Source organism: Glycine max, chromosome 13, assembly GCF_000004515.6.
Source record: "Glycine max cultivar Williams 82 chromosome 13, Glycine_max_v4.0, whole genome shotgun sequence".
Classification (NCBI taxonomy): Eukaryota; Viridiplantae; Streptophyta; class Magnoliopsida; order Fabales; family Fabaceae; genus Glycine; species Glycine max.
The window spans coordinates 12,244,393-12,266,270 of record NC_038249.2 but is presented as its reverse complement, the minus strand read 5'-3'; the positions used below and the strand labels follow the sequence as shown (position 1 = coordinate 12,266,270).

The 21,878-nt window shown below is 38.9% G+C and overlaps 2 non-coding genes across 2 annotated transcripts; one reads left to right on the top strand and one right to left on the bottom strand.

Moving 5' to 3' along the window:
* Positions 1-18,095: 18,095 nt before the first annotated feature.
* On the top strand, positions 18,096-18,202 carry LOC112998931 (small nucleolar RNA R71). Its single transcript, XR_003264110.1, has one exon. It is a non-coding gene; the product is annotated as a small nucleolar RNA R71 (small nucleolar RNA).
* Positions 18,203-21,454: 3,252 nt separating this feature from the next.
* Positions 21,455-21,561, bottom strand: LOC112998915 (small nucleolar RNA R71). Its single transcript, XR_003264094.1, has one exon. It is a non-coding gene; the product is annotated as a small nucleolar RNA R71 (small nucleolar RNA).
* Positions 21,562-21,878: the final 317 nt, after the last annotated feature.

Sequence of the window (21,878 nt, the reverse complement as noted above, 5' to 3'; positions counted from 1 at the left end):
GGTGTCTACCATCATGGTGATCATCTCCCTTTCGACCATGGGAGAGGCCACTTGTGCTGCCAGGTCTCTCCACCGCTGTGCGTATTCTTTAAAGGTCTCACCTTCCTTCTTGAACATATTCTATAGCTGAGTGCGATCGGGAGCTATATCAGAATTATACTGATATTGCCTTAGGAAAGCAGTAATCAGGTCCTTCCAAGTATGAATGCGGGAAGCTTCCAGATTAGTGTACCAAACAACCGCGGCTCTGGCCAAGCTATCTTGGAAAAAGTGTATTAATAGCTTCTCATCCCTAGAGTGCGCGCCCATCTTGTGACAATACATCTAGAGATGGTTCTTGGGACAAGTCGTCCCTTTATACTTGTCGAAGTCTGGCACCTTAAATTTTGGGGGGATAACAACATCCGGTACCAAGCAAAGATACGTCATGTCCGTGAATGGATAGTCACCAAAGCCTTCAACAGCCCTCAATCTCTCCTCAAGGAGATGGAGTTTCCTTCTTTCTTCGGCCGCCGGGGGTGGTCCTTCCGTGGACAAGAATACTAGCTGCGCTGTGAGGTTGTGCTGAGGCAATGTGTTGGGTGTCGGCCCCTCGACGGGGATCGGGTGATAGAAATCAACATCCCCTTGGACATGCTCTTGATGATCTTCATGGGCCTCGTGGGGCTGTTGAGAAGGCTCCCTTTCAAGGATGGGGGAAGAGACATGACCCGCGTCATCGTGCATGATTGGCGGCATGTAATTGGGCGGTAATCCATAAGGGTAAGCCATCCGATTGTATCCCAAACGGGGGTTGCTGTTGTGCCCCTGTGTACTCTTCTTTCGTCCTACTGCGTTTGGGCGAGGATGGTGCACAGTAGCTAGGAGAGTTGGGTCTGCTTCGGCAGTGGTGGCCATGTTTTTCTCCATGAGTTGCCTCATTCCTAGCATGGCCTCCATCGTAGAAGTCATTTGTTCTTTCAAAGCCGACATGTCGGCTTTCATCTGTTCCTGTGTCTCCTCTTGGTCACCCATCGTTCTAGATTTGGATCTGGTGCGATAGGGATGCCTTGTGGCACGTTTAGTTATGGTGTTTTTCCTTAAAAAAACCCAAATGTGAGGAGTAGGTAAAGAACAATGAATGTATGCTAGAGATAAAATGCAGAAGTGATTTGATTCGCGCTAACTTTGGAGTAGAAATATGGGATCAACTCATTTTATTCAGAAAGTTATATCTAGTCAAGATCTGAGCGACCATACAAGCTTCCTAGCGTTTTCTAATTATATGGGCCATTAAATCTATCATATGCTGACAATAGCCGAGAAGTTCGTGGATCTCCTCGGGGGCGGAGTAGGTGTTTGCCATTGCTTTGGCCTTGGCTAGCAATCGGGGAAGTTCTTGACTCTCGTTCAAGGTAAGAGCAAATCGGTCCATCTACATGGTTGCCTCTTGATGTAACGAGTCGATCACCCTTCCTCTAGCCTCCTTTTCCGCGTACATTTGGGCATACTCATCCACCACTCTATACTCGTGGGCCGTAGCTAGATTTAGTTCTTCTTGGTACTTGCTGATGATAGCTAACATGTTGGTCTCTGTTTCGCATAACCGTTGAGACAAGTTTCTTTTGGACCTTGAGCAAACCTTCAACTCATCTTTCAAGATCAAACTGTCTACTCGTGATTGGTCCCTTTCCTCCCTCCGGAGTTTAAGTTCGTTGTTACTACCCCACAGAGCCCCTCGGAACTTGTTCTGGCCGTGCTCTTCCCTACGAGCCCTCTTGGTCTCTTGTTCCAAGGCCTTGGTGGTAGCTACATTTACATCTCTCAGTTCGGCATTCTCCTTTCGGATCCTAAGAGCCACTGATTTGAACCTTTCTTTGACTATTTGAGCTTGCTCGAGTTCTATCTTAAGAGCCTGCACCTCTTCGTCTTCCTCTGGTGCCTCAACTTCCTCCCTTTTAGCGGTTCTCAGACTTGGGAGCCAATCCAAACCTTGCACGTGGGCTTTCAACCACTCACGGTAGCCACCAATGGGCCCATTGTTACTGCCTCTGAGCTTTTTGTCCTTCTTTTGTACCACTTCCCATGCTTTGCGGACCTTTCGAAGCGTCTCCACGTTGGTCTCACTGAACCCTCGTGAAATGACAGGTGCGAACTCTTCCTCTAGTGGTGCCCCTCTCATCGGGTAGCCAAGTTGCCTTATCGCAAGAACGGGATTGTAATTGATGCAACCCCTTGTCCCTATCAAGGGAACATTCAGAAATCCTCCGCACGAGATAAGAACTCCGGTTCTTCCTTCTTTCCATCGAGGGAACCAGTTGACAGATGCTCTTTCTCTGTTTGCTAAGAGTTGGTCCCAATTCGCCCTTCCTTTCTCTGTGCATGAACAGTGGCTTTCTAACGGGGAGGCATGCCTCACCTCTTGGCAAAAAAGGTGTGAAAACAACCATACATAAAGAGTGGGAGTATAGCAGACAATCCTCGTATTGCTCTTCTCACATCTTCGGTCAAAGATGTCATAGAGGTCGGCTAGCATAGCAACGACCGGGCTTTCCTTGTGGTCATGATAGGCAAGAAAAGCGTCAATCGCTGCTAGGTCCACCAACCCATCCACATTTGGAAAGAGGACTCCTCCAAAGATCAACAGTGCGAGAATGTCTATGAACAAGGCCCATTCTCCTTTACCTACCAAGATTCTTGCTTTTGCCTCCAAACATTTTCTCGGTATTCCAACCACCCCATTTTCGACTTGCTTTTGGCGGTCTAATTCTTGCGCCGAGATTTGGACTATCTTGGAAATTTTAGCTAATGAGGGATAGAACCCTAAGAAGAGGTATGGTTTCCTTCCCCCTAGAGGGCATCCTAGGATCTCTTCAAATTCTTCTACCATAGGTGATAGCTGGAAGTCCCCGAAGCTGAAGCACCTCAACAGCTGATCATAATACTGGGCGAGGGAGGCAATGGCCTCTGTGGAGACTTCTACCATGGCTAGGTCCCAGATTTTACCGTAAGCTTTACGAAAAGCTTGCCGCTAGAGCTGACCCATCAGCTGCCCTAGCTCTTTTAAACTGGTGATTCCTAGGCTCTTGACCTTGACTTGATAGAACCTCTTTTTAAGCAAAGGCGTTTGACTTAATCCCATGTTTTACTAAAGTGAAACAAAATCTAGTGCGAATCAAAACTCCGAATCTATCATGGGTGGAATGGATGAATGCATGAAAAAATGCATAAAACAAAGATGCAATTTATGAATGCGGGAGCCCGGGAAATTGTCTCCTTTTTAGATACAACGTCTCGGGGTAGCACAGTGCCCAACATATGTATTTAAGAAGGTGACACGGACCCTCCGTTGGTTTGCCAAAGAGAGGGGATCAAGACAGAACCCGTGCATGATGCATATGCGAAAGGCACAAGACGTGAATGTTCACAAACAAATATAAGAAAAAGGGTACATGACACTTATGCATGGCAGTGTGGAAAATGACATGCAGCGTGTTTGCTCCGTGCCCCTATTTTAGGGACCTACAAGGGAGGGAGCTAATAGGGCTTTTAGTGATATTTCCCAAGGTGGTCGTATCTCTCTTGATGGTCTCTAGAGGTATCATCCCCTTCGAAGAACATATTGCAGCAGTAGGGACTACTAGCAGCAATATGTTATCAAAGAGAAAAACTCTAGATGAGGGTTCACTGTAATCAAGCAAGTCGGAGACCTAGCATGATCACAGATTCACCTCCACTCCTTATGTTCCCATGAACCCGGGTATAGGGCCCTTTTTCAAATCCCAGTGTGTGCAAATAATGTTGGTGTTTGTGTGCATCAAATGAATAAATATTTACCTCATGCATACATTTTAAAACACACTAAAAAGCATCAAAGAGTTATATACAAAGAACGTAAGAAAAATAAAGGGAAACCAACAAAGGAGAAAGTCATGATGAAACATTTGCACAAGATTAAATGGCCTAACTATCTAAAAAAAGTCCCCAGTGGAGTCGCCAACTGTCGCAACCTACCCTTCGGCGAGAGGGCGACGCGTGACTCGCGGGTGCGTGTTCCAAGAAAGGAATACGTGCGGAGTCGCCACCAATGTTTATTTGAGGAAAACGTCGGAAAAACCGGAAAAGACGTGATCTACGAATTCTAAGTGAAAGGTTCAGGAGTTGTATTTATGCACGGGGAAGGTATTAGCACCCCCACGCATCCGTCACAAGAGACGACAGCCTTTAATCAAATGTGCAAATATGACTTCAATTTATATTCTTTTCCCTTTTTATGTTCTTATTTCTTTTTATGCCTTTTTATGTTTTTATTTTTTTTGTGGTCGACAAGGGTGTTTCCCTTTGCTCCTACGTATTCCTCAATTGTGATAAGGAAATCAGACCTACGTAGTTCTTTTGTGAACAAAGCCTTTTGGTTAAGTTATTTTTTTATCCTTTTTTGCAAGATATGTTTTTATTGAATGAAAGGTCATTTAAGGCGTTGGACCATTAGACAATCTTTCGATTCTTTTGAAGAGTGAGAAAACATTAAGGCATTGGACCATTAATGATTTCTTTATTTTTGAAAGAGGTAACAAAGTTACATATTGATTTTAGGCTTTTTAGAAATCTACACTTAACCAATAAAAGCGGAAAAGACCATTTCAAGGCGTTGGACCTTTGAAAATGGCTTTTTTAGGCGATGACAAAAGTTTGGTTTATGAATTGATTTTAGCCTTAGTTTCACTTTGGTTATTAGTCGATTCGATTAAGAAAGAGAAATCCTAAAGAAAAACGTCCGATTGATTTTTTTGATTTATTTTACTAAAAGATATTTTTTATTATTATATTATTATTTTACCTCTTTTTGGTTTCCAATGTGGTTACGGCATGACCGAACGGTCGGATTTCATTTTAACAGAAATTAATGGATGTTACAATTCAAATGATCGGTGGAAATTTATTTTATTTTTGATTAGGGGAGAAAATGACTTAAGTAAATGACTAAAGCACGTCAAAAGGGGGTACGGAAAGTAAATGAAATGAAAATAAAAGCGCATGAAAACAAATGAGGACCACTAAGGGTACATAGAATGAATTGAAAAGTTCGATTTCGGGAACTTACCGGTTGAAGACCGAAGAACGACGAAGAACGAACAAAGAACGTCGAAGAACGGTTGAAAATCTTCGCGAAATCACCCACGGAAACGTTACGGAAGCGCCTCGGCTTGGATTTTCTTCACGGAAACAATTTTTCTCACTAATTTTAAGTGAATCTCAGATACCAGGAGGGTTGAACATTTTTGTTCTTCCCTCCTTCCCCTATTTATAGGAAAAGGAAGGAGATGCTTGCCACCCAGCTCGCCCAGGCGAGCTAGGTTGCTTCCTCCTGAAGCAACCGCCTTCTGGAGGAACATCCTGGAAGGCCCAAGTGGGCCTGGTTGCCATTTGAACCCCCATTTTTACTAAATACACCCCTACCTATTTTTGGTGATTCTTTTTCCGTAAAGTTACGGAAACTTACGAATTTCGTAACGATACTTGTTTTCTTCCCGTAATGTTGCAGAACCTTACGGATTACGTAATCATCCCTTTTTTGCCTTCCGAAACGTTACGGAACTTTACGGATTGCGCACTAACACTTCCTTTTAATTTTCGGCATGTCACGGAACTTCACGGATTGTGCTACAACGCTTTTCTTTTGGCTTCCGGCATGTCTCAGAACTTCACAAATTGCCTAACGATGGGTGCCAAATACCTCGAAGTGGTCAAACGAGGGTCGCATCCCAACAACAGATGGTCCCCGGACGAAATTAGGGTATGACATTATGTTATGCATGCTTGTGGCTTGATCTCCCATTTGTGTGTAAGGTTAGGAGTTGTAGCATTTTAAAATGTACTGCATCCTTAGAACTGGATAGGGCAAGGCTAGGTTATCGAACTACCGGACATGGAGTGTGGTAATTTAGTTTTTATCATGCTGTAATTGTAATGATGTTCGGTTAGGCTAAGTTCAACAAGAGACATCTGAGAACAAAGTTTAATTTGAATTAGGCCAAACTTGCGAGACATCGGTGTTTAGTATTTGTGCCTTCAGCATAGAACTCATAAATAATTTCAAGTAGAGAAAAACCCTAATTGCATCAAGTATCCCTCAGTAGAAGGACCCAACGCTTTTACATATCTGTTTTCACACTCACTTGCTCACAATTACTGCTTTTACTTAGAATAGAATTACTTCTGTTTTTACTTTATGATAATCAATTCTTTACGCAAATGCCTATTTACTGAATGATGCTTTGCCAAGTAAAACAAGTTCCCTGAGTTCAATACTCGGTTCACACCATTTTAATTATTTACTTGATGACCCGGTGCACTTGCTGGTTAGATTTCACATCCCTAAAAACAAGTAGTACCAAAATGCGAGCAATAGCCCATAAGGCATCACCCTAGACTTGGCTTGTAAACAAGCCACACACCTAGTGCAATACCTATGGACATCTTTTTTCATATGGGCCAAAAGAATTTTTCCTTGAGGAAGACAAGAGTCTTATCAATTCCAAAATGCCCCATTAGCCACCCTCATGGCTCTCTTTGACCAACAACTTTCTAATGGATCCTTGGGGTATACAAAGCCTTCCTTCCTTGAACAAATACCCCTTCGTAATGTAGAATCCATCTTGGGCCTTGTGCCCACAGCAAGCATAAATGGGAGAGAAGTACTCATCAGAAACATACAATTCCCTTATGTTATCAAATCCTAAAATTTGAGCTCCAAGGGAAGAAAGCAATGTGTGTCTCCTAGAAAGAGCATCTACAACCACATTGGTCTTTCCCTTTTTGTATTTGATAACATATGGAAATTGCTCTAGGAAATCTACCCATTTTGCATGCCTCTTGTTTAATTTGCATTGCCCTCTAATGTACTTAAGTGATTCATGATCACTATGAATAACAAACTCCTTGGAAACAAGGTAATGTTCCCAAGTTTGGAGGGCTCTAACTAAGGCATAAAGCTCCTCATCATATGTGAGGTAGTTAAGAGTGGCACCATAAAGTTTCTCACTAAAGTAATGATGCAATCCTACCCCCAAGGGCATTGGATAGAAGACTCCAAGAAGATTGGGCTAAGCAATGAAGGCCCTAGGGTTCTCATGAGCCTTAGGGTAGATTTCAGGCACATGGGCTAAGTATGAGCCCACTTATCTTTGCACATATTAGATTAAAGTTTCATTATTTTTGGGCCTTGTATTTAGGGCTCCATAATGTAGGTAGGGTATCATAGAAATGTAGGATTTTTCAGCCCTTGTATTTTAGGGCACCTAGACTAGTTTTTCTATTAGGGGTAGTTTTGTAATTTCACATGCATTCAGTGAATATTTGATGTGTGTGTTGGAAAATAAATTTAATTGAATTGGGAGAAGCCCAATCCAATTAAATTTTAGAGGGGGAGGTGAGCATTTGCTTGCTACACCCTATTGCCACATCATATAGTCACACTTTGTGCATGTCCTTCATGCTTTACATGCCTCATGACACCTAAGCACACTAAGTGGAGAATCTTGGACTTTATTTTGGATTAGTGGGCTGAACCATAGATAAAATTCAGTAATCATAATTAGTGAAATTTTAGCTCCAAAATTTGGCTCCTGAAATTCAATTTCAAATTCAAGTGAAATTTGAATAGAAATTCAAATTTCCCTCCAATTTTGTGTGACGCTTAGGCTATAAATAAAGGCCATGTGTGTGCATTTTTTTCAACTTTGATCATTTGATAATTACACTTCAAAGTTCAGACCTCATTTGAGGCACAAAATTTCGTGCTCCTTCTCTCCCTCTCTCTCCACTCATCTTCTTCTACCTTTAAGCTCTTATTCATGTCTTCCTATAGTGGTGAGCTTCTTCTTGACTCATCTTCTTCTTGAAGTGATGTCTCCAATCATCTTTCTTCCTTCTTCATTTCACTACCATTATAAACCTCAAGAAGCAAAGGACTCCATTGTTGAAGAAGATCCAAGGCCTACAAGCTCCACATGGAGCTACATCATGAGATATCGAAGCATCTTCATCTAGGTGATGTTCTTTTGCTTCCTCTATCTTTTTGTTCGATCAAATTCAATTTAATTCTTTGTTCTCCATCTTATTCTCCATGTATACCCTCCATTGTCTTGTGGTTTGGTTCTGTTTAGAGTAGATTCAAAAAAAATAAACTGATTAAATCTTAGATCTACACTTGTTCTTGCATTTCTATGGTTCAAATTTTATAGATCTACTCCTGAATCATGTTTTTGTGTTGATTTTAGGTTCTATCATTTTTCAGTCACAATCTTCTTGTGCTAAACCTTTAGATCTAAATTTTCTTCCAAAATATTGATTAGAAAAAAAAACACAAAAATCTAAGTGTAAATCACTTATTCCATGTTGTCTTAGAGTCATGTTTAGTTATAATAACTGTCACATTATGTTCTAAGTTTGTGTTGAATTTTGATTTTGTTGATTGAATTCTAGATACATTTGTTCATGTATTCTTGTCATTATTAGCCTATCTTTAGAATTTTGAGTCTAATCCATGCATGTTATTTAGTTCATAACATGTTCTAAATCAATTCCTAGAAGTAGTCATGTTGTTGAACTTTGTTTTGTTTTCTAAGTTTCCTAAATGATGCCTATGAAGAAATTGAGCTGTGGTGCTGAGTTGTGGCTGGATTTGTGAATCAAAATAAGTCTTAAGCTCTCTTGAATTGTGTTATTCAAGACATTTGAGCATAAGCAAACACAAATTGAAATTATCCAAGCCTTAAGCAACATAAACACTACTCTTGATTTCTAGGTTGAAATCGTTGGTGTTGGCAGCTTGAACATATGAACCTATAAAAATTACTGCGAATTAGTCACTTTGAATTTTGAACTGAAAATTTTACTTAATTTTTTAGGCATATGGAATTTTTTTTTTAAATATAACCAAGTGATTTGGATAAAAGGAAAAAATATGAAAAATCAAACAAGTTGGCAGGAAAATCAGTGTCCAGGAAAAAAAAGTGAAAAGGAAGTGTGCTTGTTGTTTTGGCTCGAATTTTGTTCTATAATTGTGCCTATTTTATACCAATCTTAGTTCTTAAATTTCAATTGAAAATCAGTGTGAAAACAAGTGCCAAAACTAGAGGTTTCTTGAGTCTTATTGTTTTAGTTTTTTTTACTCTACTCTAGAGCCATTCTAGGTTTCTCTTTGAGTCCTAGCTTGCTTTTGTGTGCTTTTCATTGCTTAATTGTTGAATAATCCTTGAAAATTTGTCTTGTTTGAACTCTTTTGGTTTAACTTTTATTTCATTTTCTGGTCTTTGTTTATTGTTTGTCTCTTTGTTTCCTTGTTTGTGTGTTGCCATATAGGGAATTGGAAAGGAGGATTGGTGGCATCCCTTGAAGAATTTGAGTCAAGAAGCGAGGGGCTAACCACCTTAAGAGCTATTGGACTAAGAAGCAGTCCAAATTGAGTGAATCACCAAAGAGAGAACAACCCCCAAAATTGAGGACCGTTTTGTAATTTTGTAATTCACAATTTACTTACCTTCATTGCTTTCAAGTTTTGTAACAAAAAGGTCTTTCATTGGAAGTTTGTTGGGAGCCTCCAATAGGTTACCAAACTTCCATTTGTGTGTAATAATTTTAGGCAATTTTCCCTTAGTATAGTGAGTGTTTTGTTGGGAACCTTAAATGTGGTCATCCATACACTCCTAGGATCCGCCTAGTTTACATTTCTTGCACTTTAATTTCTTGCTTACTTTCATAGCTTATTTTCTTTACTAGTCACACATAGTTTTTCTTGTTATTGCATAATACTTTCTTCTTGCTTATCTCACTTATCTTGAGTTCTTTTGGAACCCTAGATTTTACCTTTTTGCAAACCCCCAACAAGAAAGAACCATAACTTATGAACCAACATGAGTCATCATTCATCTAGTGTTAATGGTGAGGGTACTAGTCATAAGGACCCTCTATCTAGAATCTTAGATGAGTTGAGTTCCCTCAAGTTATGGAAAGAAAAAATAAAAAGAAAAGAAAAAGGAAAGGAAAGGGTAGAAATAAATCAAGATGAGAGAGAAAAAATAAGGGAAGAAGAAAGAAGGAAAATACTAAAAGAGTCGAGAAAAGAAAAACATGCCACCTATAGTAGTCATGACTCTTGTAAGAGCCTAAGTGAAGAACTTCATGACTATTATTAAGGAAGGAATATGTCACATCTTAGACCTCACTCCCATAGGAGAGAAAAGGAAAGAAAGCCTCAGGAGGCTAACATTAACCTCCCATACTTCCATGGGAAGGACAATGTAGAGGCTTACTTAGATTGGGAAATAAGGGTATAGCAACAACTTAAAAGAAAGTTTACTTCAAAATCTTATGGCTCTCACTCTTATCCAAAGAAAGACCATGGTCTAGGCATCTTAGGGGCAGCACCTGTTAAGCCCAAAGATGATAAGGGGAAGACAATAGAAAAGCAACCCCTTAAGGATAGTATGCAAGAGAAAAGTAGCTCTATAAAATGCTTTAAATGTCTTGGAAGAGGACACATTACTTCTCAATGCCCCACTGATCGAGGCCGTACCCGAATCAAATAAACATTAAAAATGCAGTATCTAGGAAGTGATCCTAGGTCGTCTCCCAACAAGCAATGGTCAACCAAACGTTCATAACAAATAGTAGGAAAATAGTAACGAATTGGGGGGGGGGGGTTGTTTGCTTTTGTAAATTAAACAGCAAATATATGTGAATGAGAAAATATCATAATTAAAACACGTTGCTTCCCCTTGATTCACAAGTAAGTCTCTTATCCTAGGTTACGAGAGTTTATCCTTTATCAGTTCAACCACTTAATCCAACCCTAAATTAAATTACTAAGCGAAATTTAACATAAGGCATTCATTATGTGATTAAGCAACACATACACCAATTAATCATAAATGATCATTAAGCATGAACGTAAATTAAGCGCAGAGACAATTAATCAAGTACTAAGCATGCATGAATTAATAGCAACAAATACAGAGTAATTGGTGAAGAGGAAAAATTGATCATAATTTAATGGTAATAATAGAACCTCAAAGAGAGTTGTGCTTGATCCTCAAGAGAAAATAATGTTGGAGACTTAGCCTTCCATTAATCAATAGAAAACGAAATTGTAGTAGAAACGAAGAAAACTAGAATTATTCTCCAAAACGAAAAGAAAATAAAACGAATTGAGAGTAGCACTCTAAAACTAAAACAGAAAAGAGAGAGAGGAGAGGAGAGAGAGAAGAGACTCAACTAGAACCTTGGTGCTGTTATATAGTTTTTAGCCCCAAAGCTTACAAATCTGTTTTAAATCCAAGCCCATAAATAAAATAAAATCTAGATAAGATAAGATAAGATCTAGATGAAATAATATCTAGATGAGATCAAATCTAAATAATATCTAGATAAGATAAAATTTGGTAGAATAAAATAGTCTTCTCTCTTCAAGTCCAAGCCCAATTCTGGATTCAAGCCCAATTGCTTATAATTCTCCTGAAATTAAATTAAAAACACAAAATTAATCCAGTAGGCCCAAATGATAAAACTGCATAATTAATTTAACAATTAAGGCTAATTAGTAATTAAAATGGTGACAAAAAAGGGTTAAGAAATATGAGAAAATGATGACACATCAAATCCCCTCACACTTAGCCTTTTGCACTCCTGGGCAAAATAAAAAAAAAAACAAAGCAAGGGACAAATTCAGACATTAAAGAGAAACAAACAGACACAACAACAATTACATATTTCTCAATGAATCTCAAGGAATGAAAAAAAAAAGGTAACATCTAACATAAAAGAGATCCAAAGAGTTAAGACATTCATGAAAATCATCCAAGCAACCCAATCATGGCAAAATAGTTAATCAACTCAAGAATGAAAAGTGATAAAGCCTCACAAGATATACACTCTATCTCTCAAGTGTCTAGGCTACTATTTACCCTCAAAGCACCCATGAAAACCAACACCACATAAACTTGGCAAGATTCTAAAATTGACAATCAACCCATAAACATAAGCACATGAGGATCAAAAGGTCTTTTAAGGTTGTAATGGGGCCAAGGACAAGGTAGGAAAAATATGGAATAAGTAGCTAAATCCCAAAGGAATAGAGGAGCAATGGGGAATAAGTGCATATTAAGAAAAAAATAAGAAAACCTAAAGATAAAATTTAAACGCAAAGAGTAGAGCCAAGAGTCTCATCATTATTTTTCCATTTAAGATCTTATTCACTCAACTTTATTGCTTTTCTTTTTCTTTTTTCGAATTGATTCAACTAAATTTTTTTTTCACTGTAGCATTTGAGAAATAGCATATCATTCAGTATGTCCAGCATTTAACCAGTATACAATGTACATCAAGTATGGCCCAAAATACATCATGAAGCATAGCCAACGAAATATGTTATCCTACAAAACCCCCCACACTTATTCCTAAAACAATTCCAAAGCTCCAAAATTCCTTAAGGTTAAGGTGAGATCATGGTTTTTCACTTAAGGCTTGTAATGAGCTTCAAAACAAAGAAAGGGAAACATAGGCTCAAAGGGCTATCAAAGGGATTAATTCAAGGTAAGTCCATTTGGCTAGAGGCTTATAAGAACAAAATTGCCTAAATCATTTCCAAATATGCATGTGAATTAGGAAGCATCAACAAGAATCAAGCCAAGGCTATTGTGCAAGCAATCAATGGGGCAAAACACACCAAATGATTATGATGATGGCTCAAATTCTCACAAAGGTAAACTTATCACTTCCAAATTGAGCTTTCAAAACTATCATGACATGTAGAGGAAAAACAAGGACTTCAAATCACAAAATGTCAAGTGACTTTTATTTTCAAAACAATTACCCATTACTTGAACATATCCTATAATTCAAAGAAAAATATGCAAAGTTGTACATGCAAACATAATTGACCTAAAATATTAAACTAGAAACCCAACAAAACTAACAAAATTAACAAATTTAACACAACTAACAAAATTAACAAAACTAACAAAACTAGCAAAACCAAAGAACACTCCCCCCATACTTAAACAACACATTGTCCTCAATGCAGCACAAGTAAAAGATTAAAATCAATTAAACCATCAAATAGAATCGGACAAATGTAATAAAAGTAAAGAAGGAGATAGGAAAAGAAAAACTCCCTAAGTCATGGTGGAGGAAGAGTAGGGTGGAGTAAGGAAGTCTCTTCCACCACTACGTCCACTAAAGAAGGCTTTGTGAGGAATGGATTAAGTTGGTGTCCATTGACCTTGAAGCTCTTGTTTGTGGAGTCGCTTTTGATCTCAACTGTACCATAAGGAAAAACATTAGTAACAACGAAAGGACCAATCCACTTAGACCTCAACTTACCACTCATGAGTCCAAGCCTAGAATTATACAATAACACTTTTTGCCCAACCATGAAGTCCTTCTTAATTATCATGCTATCATGGAACTTCTTGGTCTTTTCTTTGTAGAACTTGGCATTTTCATACGCTTCTAGGAGGATCTCATCTAACTCACTCAGTTGCAACTTTCTTTCCTCACCAGCTTGATCCATAGAGAAGTTGCAGGTCTTCACTGCCCAGTATGCTTTGTGCTTAATCTCCACTAGAAGATGACATGTCTTTCAAAAGACAACCCGATAAGGAGACATTCCTATGGGTGCTTTGTAGGCAGTCTGATGTGCCCAAAGAGCATCATCAAGCCTGGTACTCCAATCTTTCCAGCTTGGCTGCACAATCTTCTCTAAAATTCTCTTGATCTCCCTGTTAGAAATTTTTGCCTGTCCATTGGTTTGGGGGTGGTATGGTGTGGATACCCTGTGTACAACCCCGTACTTTTTAAGCAAGGCATGCATTGATTTGTTGCAAAAATGGGTTCCTTGATCACTAACGATTGCTTTAGGTACTCCAAACCTGCAAAATAGATTAGATCTGACAAAATCTGCAACAACCTTAGCATCATTAGTTCTAGTGGGCTTGGCTACCACCCATTTTGAAACATAATCAACTGCAAAGAAAATGTAAACATAACCAAAAGAGACAGGAAAAGGGCCCATGAAATCTATGCCCCAGACATCAAACACCTAACAGAATAGCATAGGTTGCTGAGACATTTGTTGTCGCCATGTAAATGCACTTCCTGCTCTCTAACACTGCTCACAAGTGCTACAAATCTTCCACGCATCTTTAAAGATGGTGGGCCAATAAAAGCCACAGTCAAGCATTTTGCGAGCTGTCCTTTGAACACCCAGATGACCTCCCGGTGCGGAAGAATGACAGAACCGCAGGATTGAGTCAGTCTCATGATCTGGAATGCATCGTTTAATGACCTGATCACTGCACAATTTCCACAAGTAGGGGCCATCCCAAATAAAATGCTTAGCATCACTTTTAATTTTATCTTTTTGAGCTTTAGATGCTAAGGGAGGAAAAAATGAAGCAACTAAATAATTGACAATGTTAGCAAACCAGAGAGTAGAAAGAGAATCAGAAATACTATACAGTATATACAAATGATCATCCGGGAAATCATCCTGAATGGGTGAATCCTCATCAGACACACGCTCGATCCAACTCAAATGATCAACAACTAAATTTTGTGCTCCACTCCTATCACGGATCTCCAAGTCAAACTCTTGGAGCCAGAGCATCCATCAAATCAATCAAGGCTTTGAATCAGCCTTCTTTAACAAGTACTTTAGAGCTGCATGGTCAGTATAAACAATAATGCGAGTACCAAGCATATAAGAACGAAATCTTTCAAGAGCAAAAACTATGGCTAGTAGCTTTTTCTCAGTAGTAGTATAACTCGCTTAGGCAGCATCTAAAGTCCTAGAAGCATAATATATCACCCTAGGCAATTTATCAATTTTCTGAGCAAGGACAGCCCTCAATGCATAATTTAATGCATCACACATAAGCTCAAAAGGGGTTGTCTAGTCGGGTGCTTGGATGATGGGGGTGGTAGTCAGTGCTCTTTTGAGGCAATCAAAAGCCTCTTTGCATTTATCATTAAATTCAAACTCCACCTCCTTTTGCAACAAGTTGGATAGTGAAAGGGCTACTTTGCTAAAATCTCTTATAAAGCGCATGTAGAATCCTGCATGACCAAGAAAAGATCGCACCTCTCGCACGCAAGAGGGGTAAGGAAATTGTGAAATAACAGAAATTTTTGCAGGATCTACTTCAATGTCCTTATTGGAAATAATGTGGCCTAAAACTATACCTTGCTCAACCATAAAATGACATTTTTCAAAATTTAGAACAAGGTTAGTTTCAGTGCATCTATTCAAAACCTTTTCCAGACTATCCAAACAAATATCAAAAGAGGATCCATATACAGTGAAATCATCCATAAACACCTCTATGCAATATTCTAAAAAATAACTAAAAATACTGATCATGCACCGCTGGAAGGTACCAAGGGCATTGCACAGGCCGAAAGGCATCCTCCAATAGGCAAAACTGTCAAAGGGGCAGGTGAATGTGGTATTTTCTTGATCCTCAGGAGCAATAGTGATTTGCATATAACCAGAAAAACCATCAAGGAAACAGTAGTGAGATTTACCTGCCAGGCATTCAAGCTTCTGGTCAATGAATGGCAGGGGAAAATGATCCTTTTTGGTAACCTGGTTTAGCCTCCTATAGTCAATGCAGACTCTCTAACTATTCTACACCCGAGTAGGAATCAACTCCTCCTTCTCATTTTTTATCACGGTGAGGCCAGTTTTCTTCGGGACTACCTGGACGGGACTCACCCATTGGCTGTCGGAGATAGGGTAAATGATTCCAGCTTGCAAAAGCTTGGTTACCTCCTTCTTCACTACATCAAGAATCACAGGGTTGAGTCTTCTCTATGGCTGTCTTGCTGGTTTAGCCTCATCCTCTAAATTTATCTGATGCATACATGTGGATGGGCTAATACTAGGAATGTCCGACAGGGTCCAGTCTATAGCCTTCTTATGCTTCTTGAGAACTAATAACAGCTTCTCCTCTTGCTCATCAGCAAGGGAGGCAGATATAATTACTGGAAAACTTTTGTATCATCCAAGTAAGCATATTTTAAATTTGATGGCTGAGGCTTCAATTCTAGTGTGGGCGGCTGGATAATGGTAGAAAAAGATGGTTTCTCAGCCTGTACCTCATAAAGAAAGTCAGAGGTATGTGTACTTCCTGAAACATGGTTAGTTCTATCTGACTCTAGAAAATCAATCTCAAGAGGTAAAACATCACCAGACATGTAATCAATATCAATTTTAGATTCACTCTCAGCATCAAATTCAGCCATATGATCAAGTACAAATTCAGATTCAATGCATGAAGAGTGACAGGCATGCAAATTAGAATGATGATCAGTCATGTATTCATCAACAATATGGTCAATTATTTCAGCGTGAAATACAGAAAGATCTTCAGATGGGTGTTTCATAGCATCAAGAATATTAAAATGAATAGTTATATCACCAAACTCCATAGATAGTGTGCCTGCATATACATCTATCTTAGTTCTAGCAGTTTTCATAAAGGGTCTGCCTAGAATGATGGGAACTGATCCTTGAGAAAATCCATCCTACATATTCAAAATATAAAAATCAACAGGGAAAATCAGTTCACCAACTCTAACAAAGACATCCTCTATGAAACCAGCAGGATAGGCAACACTTCTATTAGCTAAATGAATTACCGCATTAGTTGACTGCAAAGGACCAAGAGATAGAGAATTAAAAATAGACAGAGGCATGACACTAACAGAAGCTCCTAAATCTAGCATGGCATTGTCAAACTTATTGTTCCCTATAATACAAGGTATGTTGAATGTACCTGGATCTTTACATTTTTCATGGATTTGGGGAACAGATTTACCAATCAATGTGGAGACATTTCTGGCCATACTAATTCTTTCACTTCCTTTAAGCTTCCGCTTATTAGTGCACAACTCCTTCAAGAATTTAGCATATCTTGGAATTTGCTTTATTGCATCCAGCAGAGGTATGTTTACCTCTACTTTTCTAAATGTTTCCAAGATCTCCTTCTCTGCCTCTTCCATTTTTTTTTGTTGGAAATTGCTCTTGGAGGGAATGGAAGAGGGATATGCTGCTTCTGTTAATCAGGATTACCAGTGGAAGATTCACCTGCATAGAAATTGTTAGGTAACTTACTTTTTAAATTTTTGTCATCATCTTTTTCTGGAGTAGAGTGAAGTTGGGCAGGTTCATTTGCGGATGAGGAAGATGCTACTGGTTGAGGTCCTTGACACTGCTTTCCTGACCTCAATGTAATGACACCCTCATTTTTGGGATTCTAGACAGATTGAGAAGGTAATCTGTCAAAATTTTGGGACTGTTGTTGATTTAACTGTGTAGCCAGTTGTCCCATCTGATTAGTTAAGCTCTGAATGGAGGTTCTGGTCTCTTGTTGAAACTGCATGTTTTGCATAGTTTTTTCCTCATAGTCATTTGGGGTTGTTGCTGTTGTTGCTGGTGCTGGATTGGTGGAGGAACGTATGGTCTACTTGGGCCAGCAGCATTTTGAAAATAAGGTTGTTGTTGTTGCTGCTGTTGTGAAGGACTCGACCATCTAAGGTTGGGATGATTCCTCCACCCGGGATTGTACCTGTTGCTGGAGAGGTCATAGTTGTTCTGTTGTGGCTGATTTTGCTACTGAGGTTGAGGAGTTCTATTGTAGATGTTTGCAGCATAAGCTTCAGGCTATTCAATTGCTTCAGATTACTGCACAGAAGGGCAAAGGTCTGTGTGGTGGTTGGCAGAGGAGCATAAACCACAGAGTCTTGCAACAGGTACAAACTTCTGATTCAAGGCCAGCTGGGTTACCAGGTTAACCAAGGCATCTAGTTTACCCTCAGGCTTCTTAGTTTCAACTGATGAAGATGAATTCAAGGCTACTTCATGCACTCCTCTAATGACAATAACATCATTTCTGGCACTAAACTGTTGGGAGTTGGAAGCCATCTTCTCAATTAAATTTCTGGCTTCAGCAGGGGTCATGTCTCCAAGGGCTCCACCACTGGCAGCATCAATCATACTTCTCTCCATGTTACTGAGTCCTTCATAAAAATATTGGAGAAGAAGCTGCTCAGAAATCTGGTGGTGAGGGCAACTGGCACATAGTTTTTTAAATCTCTCCCAGTATTCACATATGCTCTCTCCACTGAGTTGCCTAATGCCTGAATTATCCTTTCTTATGGTCGTGGTCCTAGAAGCAGGGAATTTTTTTTCTAAGAATACTCTCTTGAGGTCATCCCAGCTCGTGATGGACCTTGGAGCAAGGTAATATAGCCAGTCCTTTGCCACTCCCTCTAAAGAATAAGGAAAAGCCTTCAAAAATATGTGATCTTCCTGGACATCTGGGGGTTTCATGGTGGAGTAGACAATATGGAATTCTTTCAGATGTTTGTGCGGGTCTTCACCTGCAAGGCCATGAAACTTTGGAAGCAAATGGATCAGTCCAGTTTTAAGAACATATGGGACATCCTCATCAGGGTATTGGATGCACAAGCTTTCGTAGGTGAAATCAGGTGCAGCCATTTCCCTTAGAGTCCTCTCACGGGGTGGAGGTTGTGCCATGTTCTCAGAATGTTCAAAACTATAATGCTCAAAATCAGGATGTTCAAAATTACCAACCACAGAATGCTCAGACTCACCAATAACAGAATGCTCAGGATGCTCAAAAGGTACAAAATGATGCCTAACTAATCTATGAAATGTCCTATCTATCTCAGGATCCAAGGGTTGTAAGTCAGATGGATTGCCTCTAGTCATACACTACATTCAGCATGCACAACTAATTGCCTTCTTATGCAAGTAACAGTGTAGGTTTGAACTACAGCTACCATTAAATGATATCCAAATTACTTAAAATTTTGTAAGTGATGCGCCATCATTTTCTTCTATTTTTTAAACCTTTTTTGCATAATTTTAATTACTAATTAGTCTTAATTGTCAAATTAATTAGGCAGTTTTATTATTTGGGCTCATTTAGCTAATTTGATGTTTTTAAATCTAATTTCAGGAATTAATGAAACATTGGGCTTAATCCGGATTTTGGTTATGGACTTGAAGAGGGCAAATAAAGCAGCGCTTACCTTAGTTAATTTCTAATTAGGAGATTGCAATTTTATTTTATGTAGTTCAGTGTTTATTTCGTTTTGGGTAAGAATAATGTAATAGGGCCTAGTGACTTTGAGTGACTCTTTTAAATAGCAGCCTTGGGATTCGTGAAAGGCTATTCTGTTAGACTATTATTCAGAGCATAGGGTTTATGTTTTACGTTTTTCTGTTCGAATGCTACTGTTCATGTAATGCAATTTTCTATTTTCTGCTTCTAATTACAATTTCGTCCTTGTTTCTTCTTCTGCTTTCATTTACATTCTGCTTCATTTAAGTTTCTGCTTCATTTACGTTTCTGCTTCATTTACGTTTCTGCTTCATTTACATTTCTGCTTTTATTTTCATTTACATTTTCTTCTTTTATTGAATCTATGGAAGGCTAAGTTTTCTGGTGTTGTTTCCTTCTGAGGACGAAGCTCAACTCTCTTCGAGGTTCTGTTTATAATGTAGCTTCCTGGCAGTTTTCCCTTCACCAATTAACCCACATTCGTTAATATTAATCTGTGTGCGCTTCGTGTTCGATTAATTACCTCTAAGCCTAACTTGCGTTCATGCTTAATGGACAAAGGGTTAATTGGTGTATGTGTTGCCTAATCACGTATTGACAGCCCTAAGTTGGTTTTCGCTTAGTAAATTGAAATAGGGTTGGATTAAGTGGTTAACTGTTAGGGACGAATTTTCCATAACCTAGGACAAGAGAGTGGCTTCTGAATCAGAGGAGACAACCCATTTTTAATACTATTAATTTCATATTCTAGTTCGCTTGTTCTTTATTTCACAAAACAAACAACCCCCCCCCAATCGTTACTGTTACTGCAAGTATATTATGAACATTTGGTTTATCATTGCTCGTTGGGAAACGACCTTGGATCACTTCCTAGTTACTACATTTTCATGTTTATTTGATTTGGGTACGACCTCGATCAAATTTAGCGTTGTTGCCGGGGAGCAATGTCCAAAGGTTCCTAATAGCTAGTGTTGTGTTAGTGTTTAATTCTTTCGTGTTTTATGTTTAATTGTTAGTGTTGTGTTAGTGTATGTGTTAGTGTTGTTTAGTGTCTTGGTATTTTGTTTAGTGTGTGCTCTGTTTTAGTTTTTCTATTAAGCGCTTCCCATGTTTCAGTTTTGGGTGTTTTGTTGTGAATAGTGTTTTGCGACAGATTTAGCAACCACTTTTGCTTGCGGCAAAACAGAGTAGTAGTGGAAATCATGTAGCGACGGATTTTAGCGACCACCCTTGCTGAATTATTTTGGATTTTTTGTTTTAGTAGCTAGAATTGTTATTTTTGGCTGAATTTTTTTGTGGTAACTTCTTTTAATCTATATTTTGTGGGAAAAATAGCTAGAGCCTTTAGTTTGGTCAGATTTGAAAGTTCCAAAAAAGTAGCAAATTTGATTTTTGTCAAAACTTCAAACGGCCATAACTTTTGCTCTGGTTATCAGAATCGCAATTATCATATATGTAGGCCGGCTGAGGTCTCCATCGTCCAAAAAAAGTGATTCTGTCAAAAGTTTTTTATTTTTCAAGTTTTATTCACTTATTTTTCTTAACCTACCATTTTTAGCTTTCATAGTTAGACTTTGAATTTTGGTTTGAAATTTTATGTGCTATCTTCTCATCATTTTATAAGGTTGCTCACAAAATTTCAAGTCATTTGGATATCATTTGAGGGTAGCTGTAGTTCAAACCTACACCTTTATTTACATGAGAAGGCAACTAGTTGTGCATGCTGAATGTAGTGTATGACTAGAGGCAATCCATCTGACTTACAACCCTTTGATCCTGAGATAGATATGACATTTCATAGATTAGTTAGGCATCATTTTTTACCTTTTGATCATCCTGAGCATTCCATTACTGGTGAGTCTGTGCATTCTATTATTGGTGATTTTGAACATCCTGATTTTGAGCATTATAATTTTGAGCATTCTGATTTTGAACATTCTGAGAACATGGCACAACCTCCACCCCGTGAGAGGACTCTAAGGAAAATGGCTGCACCTGATTTCGCCTACGAAAGCTTCTGCATCCAATTCCCTGATGAGGATGTCCCATATGTTCTTAAAACTGGATTGATCCATTTTCTTCCAAAGTTTCATGGCCTTGCAGGTGAAGACCCGCACAAACATCTGAAAGAATTTCATATTGTCTGCTCCACCATGAAACCCCCATATGTCCAAGAGGATCACATATTTTTGAAGGCTTTTCCTCATTCTTTAGAAGGAGTGGCAAAGGACTGGCTGTGTTACCTTGCTCCAAGGTCCATCACGAGCTGGGATAACCTCAAGAGAGTATTATTAGAAAACATTTTCCCTGCTTCCAGGACCACGACCATCAAAAAAGATATTTTAGGTATTAGACAACTCAGTGGAGAGAGCTTGTATGAATACTGGGAGAGATTTAAAAAACTATGTGCCAGTTTCCCTCACCATCAGATTTCGGAGCAACTTCTTCTCCAATATTTTTATGAAGGACTCAGCAACATGGACAAAAGTATGATAGATGCTGCCAGTGGTGGAGCCCTTGGAGACATGACCCCTACTGAAGCCACAAATTTAATTAAGAAGAAGGCTTCCAACTCCCTACAGTTTAGGTCCAGAAATGATGTTATAGTCATTAGAGGAGTGCATGAAGTTGCCACGAATTCATCTTCAGCAGCTGAAACCAAGAAGCTTGAAGGTAAACTAGATGCCTTAGTTAACCTGGTAACCCAGCTAGCCTTGAATCAGAAATTTGTACCTGTTGCAAGAGTTT